At 31.0% G+C, this 11246-nt stretch overlaps 1 long non-coding RNA gene across 1 annotated transcript; it reads right to left on the bottom strand.

The window, feature by feature from the left end:
* Nucleotides 1-2983: 2983 nt before the first annotated feature.
* LOC145597256 (uncharacterized) lies at nt 2984-8303 on the bottom strand. Its single transcript, XR_014103310.1, has 2 exons — nt 8087-8303; nt 2984-3709 (listed from the first exon to the last, which is right to left on the bottom strand). It is a non-coding gene; the product is annotated as an uncharacterized LOC145597256 (long non-coding RNA).
* Between the last annotated feature and the right edge of the window lie 2943 nt (nt 8304-11246).

The raw sequence follows: 11246 nt of genomic DNA on the forward strand, positions 1-11246 counted from the left end.
TATCTCTCTCCTCATTGCATGCATTTCTATCTTTCTCTAATTCAATAATATATTACAAAATAACTATAACTTTTATTCATTTTACAATAGTATAAAAAATTAAGTCAAAGTGATGCAAATATTAAAAAAAAACAAAGGCAATATTAGAAAAAACTAACAATTTGACGTAATTTTGTCTGGAATGACTATTTATTGCTTTATTATCACTCTGAATTATTTATTATATTAAATTGTCCGATGTTATGGAAAATATTGATGAATCTTTGACCAAATAGAATTGATTCAATTGAACAAGTTTGGCATGCAAAAGATTTTTGTAGAGTACAAGAAGCTAGTACATCCAAAGTTCCAATATATTAAAAAAAAAAAAAAAAAAAAAGTTCCAATAGATTAACTTAGACAAAATAGTCTTGAAAAAAAAAAACTTAGACAAAATAGGTGGCTAATTTTACTATTAATTAATTGGAGCAAGAAATCATCACAATTATTTAATTACTTCGTATTAGATTGGATAAAGGAAGCTTGAGATAATAAATGGTAAGTTGGCAACCTAAACTACTTAGGTCAAAGATAGTTTGCTCACTTAGTGAGAGCGATTGTATTTAAGTCAAAGTGATAACAAATTATTTGACTTAAAAATTCTATTAGATCACGTTAATTTGATTTAAGTAGGTGGAATAGTTTTGTGCCAACAATAATTAAAGGTTAGGAAATTTTGTCAACAACTATCTATTTATTTATTTTATTTTATTTTTTAAAAAAAGAATTACCACAAAGCTGTAAAAACTTTAACAAGCACTACCACTATAATAATTTCAGCTAGAATCTCTGACATTTGTGTCTCACTTTTTACCACTTTTACCTTTTATGAAAGGTACTTTAGTCAATTTAGATGATGATTTTATAAGGTAAAGGTAAAAAGTGGAATCTATATGCCGAATATTCTAAGTAGGATTGTTAGAGTGCTAGTGCTAGTTAAATTTTATAATACTATATGGTAATCCTTTTAAAAAAGATTTAATAGATAATTGTTTCCAAAACACGTGCTTTAATTGACAGTTCTTGACAAAATTTCCTTAAATTATCTCCTTTCTGCCCTTTTATCCTTATTTCTACCGTGTTTTACGGAGTAGTGATTAGCTTGTTTTGTTGGCGTACTTAATGTTTATAGCCCGTAAGAAACTTTAAAAATGACAGAAAATTATTAGTGATAAATGATCAGCAAATTGTATAGAAAGGCACCAGTATTTATACTAATACTTCTTTCGTCCCATAAATTTTCAATTCATTCCCTTTGTTTTAGAATAATTAACATTCTTAATGACATAGTTTAAGAAAATGTCAATTGAAAAAACAAAGTTGTTTCATACGTAGTACTACCTCCGTTTCGCATTATCTGCAACAAAGGAATATTTTATATCTCACAAAAAATACCCCTTTGTTGCAGATAATGCGAAACGGAGGTAGTATATGAAATTGAGTTTGTAAATTTATTTTACATTATTGAACAAGAAACATTTGAGGAACGGGAGCCTAAGGCCCCGTTCTTTAGAGCTGCTTTGCTCTGCTCTGCTGAAATCTGCTTTGCTCTGCTCTGCTTTGCTGAAATCTGCTCTGCTCTGCTCTGCTTCAATCTGCTCTGCTCTGCCCTGCTCTGCTCTGATCTACTTAAAATTAATACTTAATATTAAATTATTATAATAATAATTAATATTTAATAATAATAAATAATTAATACTTAATATTTAATAATAATAATAATTAATATTTTATAATAATAATAATAATAATAAATAAATAATATTTAATAATAATAAATAATTAATATTTAATTATAAGAATAATTAATACTTAATAATAATAATAACAATAATTAATTATTGATATTTAATAAAAAAATAAAAAAAATAATAAATAATTATTAATATTTAATAATAATAATAATAATAAATTATTAATAATTATTAATAAAAATAATAATAACAATAATAATTAATATTTAATAATAATAATAATAGTAATTATACTAACAGTAATAATAATATTTGTAACTAATAATATTAATTATAATAACAATAATTGATTTTTATAATAGCAATTAATGTTAAGATAATGACTAATATTTAAAGATAATACTAATTATTAATTTTTAATAATAATAATTAAATAATATTTAATAATAATTATAATTAATATAATAATAATTAACATTTAAATTTAAAAATTTAATGATTATAATAATAATGCAATAATATTAGTAGTAGTAGTAGTAGTAATAATAATAATAATAATTAATATTTAATAATAATAATAATTAATATTTAATAATAATAATAATTAATATTTAATAATAATAATAATAATAGTAGTAGTAAAAATAATAATAGTAGTAGTAGTAGTAGTAATAATAATAATAATAATAATAATAATAATAATAATAATAATAATAATAATAATAATGATAATAATAATAATATAATAATAATAATAATAATAATAAAATATGCTCTGCTCTGCTCTGCTCGGCTCGGCTGAAATCTGCTCTGCTCTGCTGAAATCTGCTCTGCTTTGCTCTGCTGAAATCTGCTCTGCTCTGCCCAGAAGCTCAAAAGAACAGGGCCTAAGTGGGTCAAACATTTTAGTAATCATGGGTTATACTCGTAGTAATTATTCTAAAACAACCAAAAGAGAGAAGTGTGTCGGTTATACTGAAATGAAGAGTGTATATAGACTTCCTTAGAAAAAGATTGAGGTTGCTGAATTTGCCTTCAAAGAATCTCTAGCCATTATATGAATTAAACTAGAATTGATAAAATAATACGAGTAGAATTAAAGAATTTCAGATCTAAAATTTATTTCACATTTATGTGCCTCTGTTCTGGAGGAAGCCAGTGTCTGTCAAGTGTCAACAGACAAAGGGAAGGGCAAATAGATATAGAAAATATTGTAAGAGAGAGAATGCACAATCTGAAATTACCAAGCATAAGTCAACAGCCAACATAATATAGATCCCATGAAGAATTAAAAATCATGGTTAAAGAAACAATAAAATATACACACCTAAGAAAAATATATCTATATGAATGGTATTAGTAGTAATCACTCATGGAATTGTTTGACCTCCTTTCGATTTGCATTATGCAGCCATATACAGATAGAAGAATATACCTTTACAATGTACTAAGAGCAACTCAACACGAAAAAGATGACCTTCAACTACTGATTCTGCACTTCAGAGGGATCGACCAGACCTTCCAACATGACAAGTTGATCCAAGAGTTCAAGCTTCTCATCTTCAAGGCTCTTGATCTCATCTTCAGCCTCTGATAACTCAAGTCCCAACTGGCTGCTCTCTTTCCCCAATGAGAAGAATTTACGTTGGAGATCTATATATTCTTTTCCAACAGTAGAGGATTCTAGATGTGCTGAGGGTTTTGATCTCTCTTGCAGTTGGTACAACAATGATGGATCATTCTTTATGCCTTTTCTGGCAGTTTTATGTGCACTACGTATAGGAAATGGCATAGGTGAGCCTTCTTGTAGGCCCCTCATGTAGTCTTCCGGTACTTGTGAAATCATTGGCCTCTGTGACTTCTGCTTCCGCTGATTGGCCTGATTCATCATCCTAGGATCTTGCATTTCTTACTTCTATTATGAACTTCCACTGTGTAAAATAATTGGACTTATGGGGGTATCTTTGCTATATATCCTACTCAACAGAAGATACAAGTACTTCAAATAATTAACAGAGTTTATGATTTTTCAACACAAATATGTCTAGATCAACACTTAAGAGACTGACAATATCAGAGCAACCAAAACATGCAATCTAAGGCACAGTTTTTGGCACAGTTTATATAATGGGCAAACACAGAAAGAGCCCAAGTCAATCCAATGAGGAAGAAGGGTTTTATAGAAACAACTGCAGAACTAAATCATAAGTACTGAATTCAGACAAAACTTTGGCAACTGTGTGCGTAAAACACACAATATTATGTACAAACAAGAAATACTTAACATATAACACCTTTACATTTCTTCCGCGTAGCAAATAGTTCTTATGCACAAGTAGCAATGACTCTTGGCTCATGATCCTTGTAAAAATAACATGGTTCTTGTCTTCCACAAAGCAAATCATATGCATGTACCAACAGACTCTTAGTTCATGGTCCGTGTGAAAAAACAAGGTTCTCAATGGTATTATACTCGCCCTATTCTGTTTACTATTCAACTAGTTCTTCACAACAAATTTTCTATTCCCTCCACAGATTTCTTTTCGCTTTCATAAGAAATTGAAGGTAACAACATGTACTAACATCACACATGCACCAACAGCATTTGTGCTTTCTCCCAGTTTCAAATCCCCCATAAGTTACAGCATTCAGCATGATTTGCTAACGGACAGAGACAGAAGAGAATTGGACTGCCATCATAAACTCCTCAACAAAATTTTATAGAAACAGACTACCCAACCAATATAACCTTTCAAATTCCCCAAAACCATACAAAGAAGAAAAAAGAAACAAAGCCACAAAACACGAGAGAAGATTTACTCAAGTTCCTCAATTAAAAGAAATAGCTCAGGCAATTAATAAGGAACATCTAAATTATTTTAATCACTAACAGAATCAAATGATAATACAAAATCACAATTTTGCAACTAACAGGGTCATATGTATATGTGAAATTGCTGGATATCCAACAATAAGCAACAAATTCAATTCAACAACAGCTAAACAAGACCAAAAATTCTGCAACCAAAGCAAAAAACCAATTTAGGTGAGAATACTAAAATTAATTTTACTCTCTCTGTCTCCATAGTAAAGTCCCATTTCATCCAAAACTCTAGTCTCTATAAAAGTACCAATTGACCTTCATCTATATAATCACTTTTAATCAACCAAACCCCAAAATTTTCTATGTTTATTTATTTTTAAACAACAAATGAATCAAACCTCACTATCTTATTTTATATTCAATTTTATCAACCAAACCCCACCATCTTGTTTTCAATATCCACCTTTAAACAACCAAACTTCACTATCTTATTATTATACTCACCTTCCTAAATACTTGTGCAATAGGCAAATGAGTTTTATTTGGAGATGGAGGGAACATATGTTTTAATTATATACTTCCTCCGTATTTTTTTATACATGCAACACACCCTTTAGTACAGTAATTAAGAAAGTAAGCTTACAACACATGCACATGGTCCCCAAGTAATGTTCATGAGTTTAATCAAAGATTAATTGATAGTGAGTGCTTCCCACGTCAGGTTTAATCAAAGACTAATTGAAAGTGAGTGCATAATATAATCAATCGCATAAAAATATTACCCCCAAATTAATTTTTTGATTCTTTCAAATTGTAGATTAAAATGAATCGCATACCACTACACAATTTAGTGCATAATATAATTTCTATTCCCGAGTCAAATGCATACAAATCAAAGTAACAAGACAAAAATTAGCTTGTTGTATCCTAATTTGAGCTAAAACACGCCCAATAGTTTAAATTCGGAAGACCTTCAAGCATATGGTCTCCACACCGTTGCTCTTCTTCGCCCACTCTTTCCCTGTCATGGTCATCTGATTTTGAAGAACAAAAAGAGAAATTGAAAGATTACAGTGTAGACCAAGGTGAGTATTGTTGTTGGGCGTGGATAGGACTTCGCCATGCAGTTTCCTACGCTCACAAGCACAACTTTCCTTGGTTCAGGATGAAGCCAAAGGGCCATAAATGACGGGAATTTAGGGAGGATGACGAAATTGAGGGAAATCAAGCCTGATCAGAAATTTTGAATGAAAGTGAGTGTGAAAATGAAACTAGGGTTCATCAATGTTCATATGAAGTTGGAAGAAAGTTGGAGAACAATCAAGAAAAATAAAAGGATAGTTGAAAATAAAGTTTGTTTGTTAATAAAAGGGAGGGAAAGATTAGTAATGGTAATCCTTCGTAATTGATGTTATGTTGTGGGTGGGTGTTTCGCAATTAATGAAGGAAGTAAATAAGGGGTATAATAGTAAAAAAAAAAAAAACTTTCCTTTTATGATATGTCGCAAGAATGTGACATTTCCTTTTTAATAAAGTGTTGCAACCATAAAGAAACGGAGGAAGTATATATAACAAGTTGTCGAACCCAATGTGTAAAAAAGCTCCAAGCATGCTGAAGCAAGAAGGGTTATACTGCACCTAGGTACGCCTAAGGCGTGCTCCAATGCGCCTTCTTGAACAGCTAAAAAATTAAGCCGAAGTTTGCTTCATGTGCGCCTCGTGCGCTTTCGGTGCGCCTCATGCGCCTAACCTAGTAACATGCGCCTAACCAAAAACGCCACGCCCAAACCAAGTTAACCAACATACGTGCTTACCCTCTATTGCCTTGCGCCTCAGCGCCTTCGCGCTTTTTCAAACACCGGTCGAACCCAAACAATAATCTTCCATAAACTCAACATACAACGAGGTTAGTTTACAAAAGGAACAAGTCCAATTGTTCCTGAAACTCCCCGTCCCTTACTCGTCTTTTGGAAGCATGTGCTTTAAAGAGCACCTCCCTGGATTCCGAGATCCCGGCAAATCGGAGAAGGATGACCAAGATCCCATAAAAAAATAAAAAAATAAAAACCATATTTTTCCAAATTTAAGACCTTGCCCTTAGTAAGATTACATTTACTTAATTACAATCACCTATCTCATTCATCATGCCATATTATTATGAAGGTTTAGTTGTTTTTTAGTGAATTGGCGGATTAGGGGGAAAAAAAAAACTCCAACCTAAAATCAATTGAAGTATCTTTACTCTATATTCAACAACCTCCATGAAATCACAATTTAGGAGTGAATATCAAAACCAATTTTCCAAGTGACATGTCTTTATCTCAAGATAAAACATTTGACCTAGATCGATCATTTATTATACAGTGACTAAAATGCACTTCTTTCCTATCCACAAAAATAACCAATAGAAACATAATTTTCCATCAAAGCCAATTAATCCAAGGTAATCTACACATCAGTGGAAGTCAACATAAAAGAAACATATTTAAAAGGATGAATGACTGCATGACTTTGGGTACAAATACAGAATGGACATGGCAGTCAACAAGGCCTATCAAATAATGAATTTAACCCCTACCTTAGTATCACCTCTAATTACAGATATAGAACGGACATTGGAGCTTAATCAACCTTAAAAATACAAAGTGGAGAAAAAAAAATTATATCTCACAAATTATCTTCTGCAAATGAATTACAAAGCTTAATTTTAACAAACCATACTATAGGCAAACTTTGACAAACCAGATAATCATGTTACGATAAACATCTCACTTACTCTAAAGATACCAACACATCACGCACACACATAACAATACAAACATTGCTCAAACTTGCAGTTAGGCACAGTTACTAACATCAAACCATCTTCCATATCCTTAAGTGATGCCACTTTATTGATATTCACTACCTAAAATAAGATGAACTTGATAAAGTAGTAAGAGTGACCAATTCTCGGGCATTGTTTGCATGATTCGGTTTCCAACAAGACGAATTTTCTTCTCTATCACAATCTTCTAATGCTGATACAACAACAAAACATACTACTGCTACTAATACTACTACGACAATCACGAATAAGACGAACAACTATCATCGCCCTAAGCGATAATTTAGTACAAAATCAGATCAACCAGGACCCTGATCATCCTGCAGGCCCGTCCATGAGCAAGGGAAGGAGGGATGGTTGCCCCGAGCGGCTAAGCCCGGGGTTAAAAAAGATTCCATTTTCATAGTTATGTCCTAATATTCCAGGGTTTTGCAGCAAATTTGACCCAATCATCAAAGGAAGCTCGAAAAATTGCGTTAATTTCTTCCATTTTCAGAATACGAATAGCAAAATTCTAGAAACTGAAATCGCTCATCATAATTTTCAGAATATGAATAGAAAATTTAACCCAATAATAGTCATAGTTCGATGATCAACCTTAAGAGGAACCCTAAATTGACTATAACTGACAATTAAATTAACGATTAACACCAGATTGTGAAAGTGATATTCGATGATTAAAAATATGAGAAAATATATTACCTCAGAAAATGCTTCAATGGAGTATAGAAAGCTCAGAAGCTGCTTTAATGGAGAATTCAGAGTACGCTTCAATGGAGGAGAAAGAGGGAGAGGGGTGTAGAGGAAGTGTTGCGAGGCAGCGCAAACGTGAAAAAAGAAGATATAGATCGGCCCGTCAAAAAAATATATAGATCGGAGGAATATTAATGACCCGGACGGTTCATTTTCACCTCGAAGATTTCTAGGATCTACTGATTTTACCGGGGGTTTAGTTGGAGGGGACAATTAGTCTAAGGTGCACCTGGTGCACCCTTAAATAGGTGTAACAACGTAGCCCTAAAGCCTAATTACACATAATCCAATTAAAAAAAGCCCTAAAACTAAAAACACGAAAACTGCAATACACACCCACCCACACCCAATAAACCCACCCACACCTTATAAATATAACGTCATTTCCAAACTCAAACATCTCCTTCTTCTATATGATTTTCTCTCTCCTCTTTTTCACTTTCTCTCTCCTCTATTTCATTCTTTCACTAAAAAATTGCAAAAACTTCAATGGACATTAGAAAAGAGATGCAAAATCAAAAGGATCCTCCCCAAAAAGGCAATGTTATGTAAATTTCACTTAATTTTGTTTGAATTTATATGATTATCACTTAATTTTGTTTGAATAGTGTTCGAAATTTATTACTGGAATTGTCAAAAAAATTAGTGAAATCAAACGGATATTTTATGTTCACATTTCGAAATGTATATGTTTATATTTTGAATGTTTATGTTCATATTTTGAATCCGTTTGTAAGCTTTCTGAAATGCTTATATTCACTTTCTAAATTCATATGTTCATATTTTTTTATGTATATGCTCACCTTCTGAAATGCTTAATTATGTTCATACGCATTCAAAAAAAAACCAATGCATATGTTCATATTTTGAATTCATAGGTTCATATTTTTAATACTTATGAATTATGATGCATATGTTTCATAATCATATTATTTTTATTTCTTCAATTTTTTATGTTCATAATAAAATGCCTTATATTCATAATAATATTTTATATGTTTATAATGTAAATATTCATAGTAAATATTTGTTATTCTCATTAAGTTTGTTTATGCATATCTTCTCTCTCTTAAATGCATATGATCATATTTTTTACGCATATGTTCACCTTTTAAATGGTTATATTCACTTTAAGGAAACCAATGCTTACGTTCATATTTTGAATTGTTATGTTTACTTTCTTAAATGCATATGTTCATATGTTTTATGCTTATGTTCACTTTCTGAAAAGCTAATGTTCACATTTAAGGGAACCTATGCATACGTTCATATTTTGCATGATTATGTAATTATGTTCATTGATAAAAAAAATGCAGAAAATCAAATGAAATTGATCGAAGCTAAAAAAAAAACAATTTATATGAATTCAAAAATCAAATAAACAACCAATTCCATATTGTAAGTAACATATTTTATCGTTAAATCGAAAAAACGAGAAAAATAGAAAAAAAAAACAATAAAAAAAACAGAGGAAAAAGGAATAATTAAAGAAGGATGGAGAAAAAATAGAGTATAATTTGTAAATTCAAAGATTCATATATACCTTAATCAATCGAAATTAAGGCACAAAATCGTAATTCACACAAAAACTCATACTTAATAACTACTTTCATGTTGTAAGAAACAAATTCAATCAAAAAAGTGTAAAAAAGGGGGAAAATTAAAATAAAAAAAAAACAGAGGAGAGAGAAAATAAAAAAAATGAAGGAGAAAAATAAAGGGAAGAAACCTAATGTTCACTTTCTGAAAAGCTAATGTTCATATTGTGTTGTTGTTACACCTATTTCTAGGTGCATGAGTGTGCACCTAAGAATATGTGGGAAGCGAAGTGATAGACCACTATCAGGTATGGGCCTAACGAGCCCATACCTAGGACAAAAGCGTAATTTCGCGCATTTCTTTTCACAGTAAGTCACAAAAGTTATTAAGCAGTAAAAAAAATCTTCTCTCTCTTATTTACCACTTTCTCAACTACTGAAAAACCAATGCATGGTTCGTGCAGGCGGATGCACGATCCACATGGTGCATCTCTCCCAAAAAAAAAAGCGGAAAGAACATTGCACAGAAATATAAAGAACATTTAGTTTAAATGAAAAGAACATATTATAGAATTGTAAAGAACATTGTATAGAAATGTAAAGAACATTCCGTTAAAGTGCAAAGAACATGTTATAAAATTGTAAAGAACATAACGTGTAGTTAAATAATGTTATTTATCTTCATGTTCTTTGATTGTCAGAATAATGTACTTTTATTTGTGACATATGTTAATTGTTTATTTTGAAATGTTCTTTGAATTTTGTCTTTAGATTATGGTGGTTGAATAAAAATAATGTTCATTACATTATATTATCATTAAAGGTGATAAAAAATTCGGGTCGGGCTGGGCCATAACATAATATCTCGTGTCCAAAAAACCCGGAAAATGTAGTGGGCTTTTCGGCTTTTTTTTCGGGCCGAGTTTGGATTTTTTTTAACTAAAAATGCATTTTTAGGTTTGTCTAAACCCGCCCTATTTTCGGGTTGGATCGGGTCGGGCCGGGTCGGTTCGGGCCGAAGTTGATCACCTCTAATTATCATGTTTTTAATTAATATTATGGATTTTCTTTAGATATATATAAAGAACGTGAAGTTGGATGTTTTTTTTTTACAAAATAGGTATATGTTCTTTATAATACAACTATATGTTCACTACAATACAGCTATAATTTGGATTTTCGGCTTTTTTTCGGGTCGAGTTTGGATTTTTTTAACTAAAAATGCATTTTAAGGCTTGTCTAAACCCGCCCTATTTTCGGGTTGGATCGGGTCGGGCCGAAGCTGATCACCTCTAATTATCATGTTTTAAAATTAATATTACGGATGTTCTTTAGATATATATATAAAGAACATGAAGTTGAATGTTTTTTTTACAAAATAGGTATATGTTATTTATAAAACAACTATATGTTCATTACAATACAGCTATATGTGATGTTCTTTATGAAAAAGCTATATGTTCTTTACAAAACAAATGTATGTTCTTTACTGAACAGCGGAATGTTCATTCCGCGTTTTTAAAGAGAAAACGGATGCGCGGAGCATCGTGCATCCGCCTCCATAGAAAAAA

The sequence above is a fragment of the Chenopodium album genome, chromosome 2, assembly GCF_948465745.1.
Source record: "Chenopodium album chromosome 2, dcCheAlbu1.1, whole genome shotgun sequence".
NCBI classification, from domain to species: domain Eukaryota; kingdom Viridiplantae; phylum Streptophyta; class Magnoliopsida; order Caryophyllales; family Amaranthaceae; genus Chenopodium; species Chenopodium album.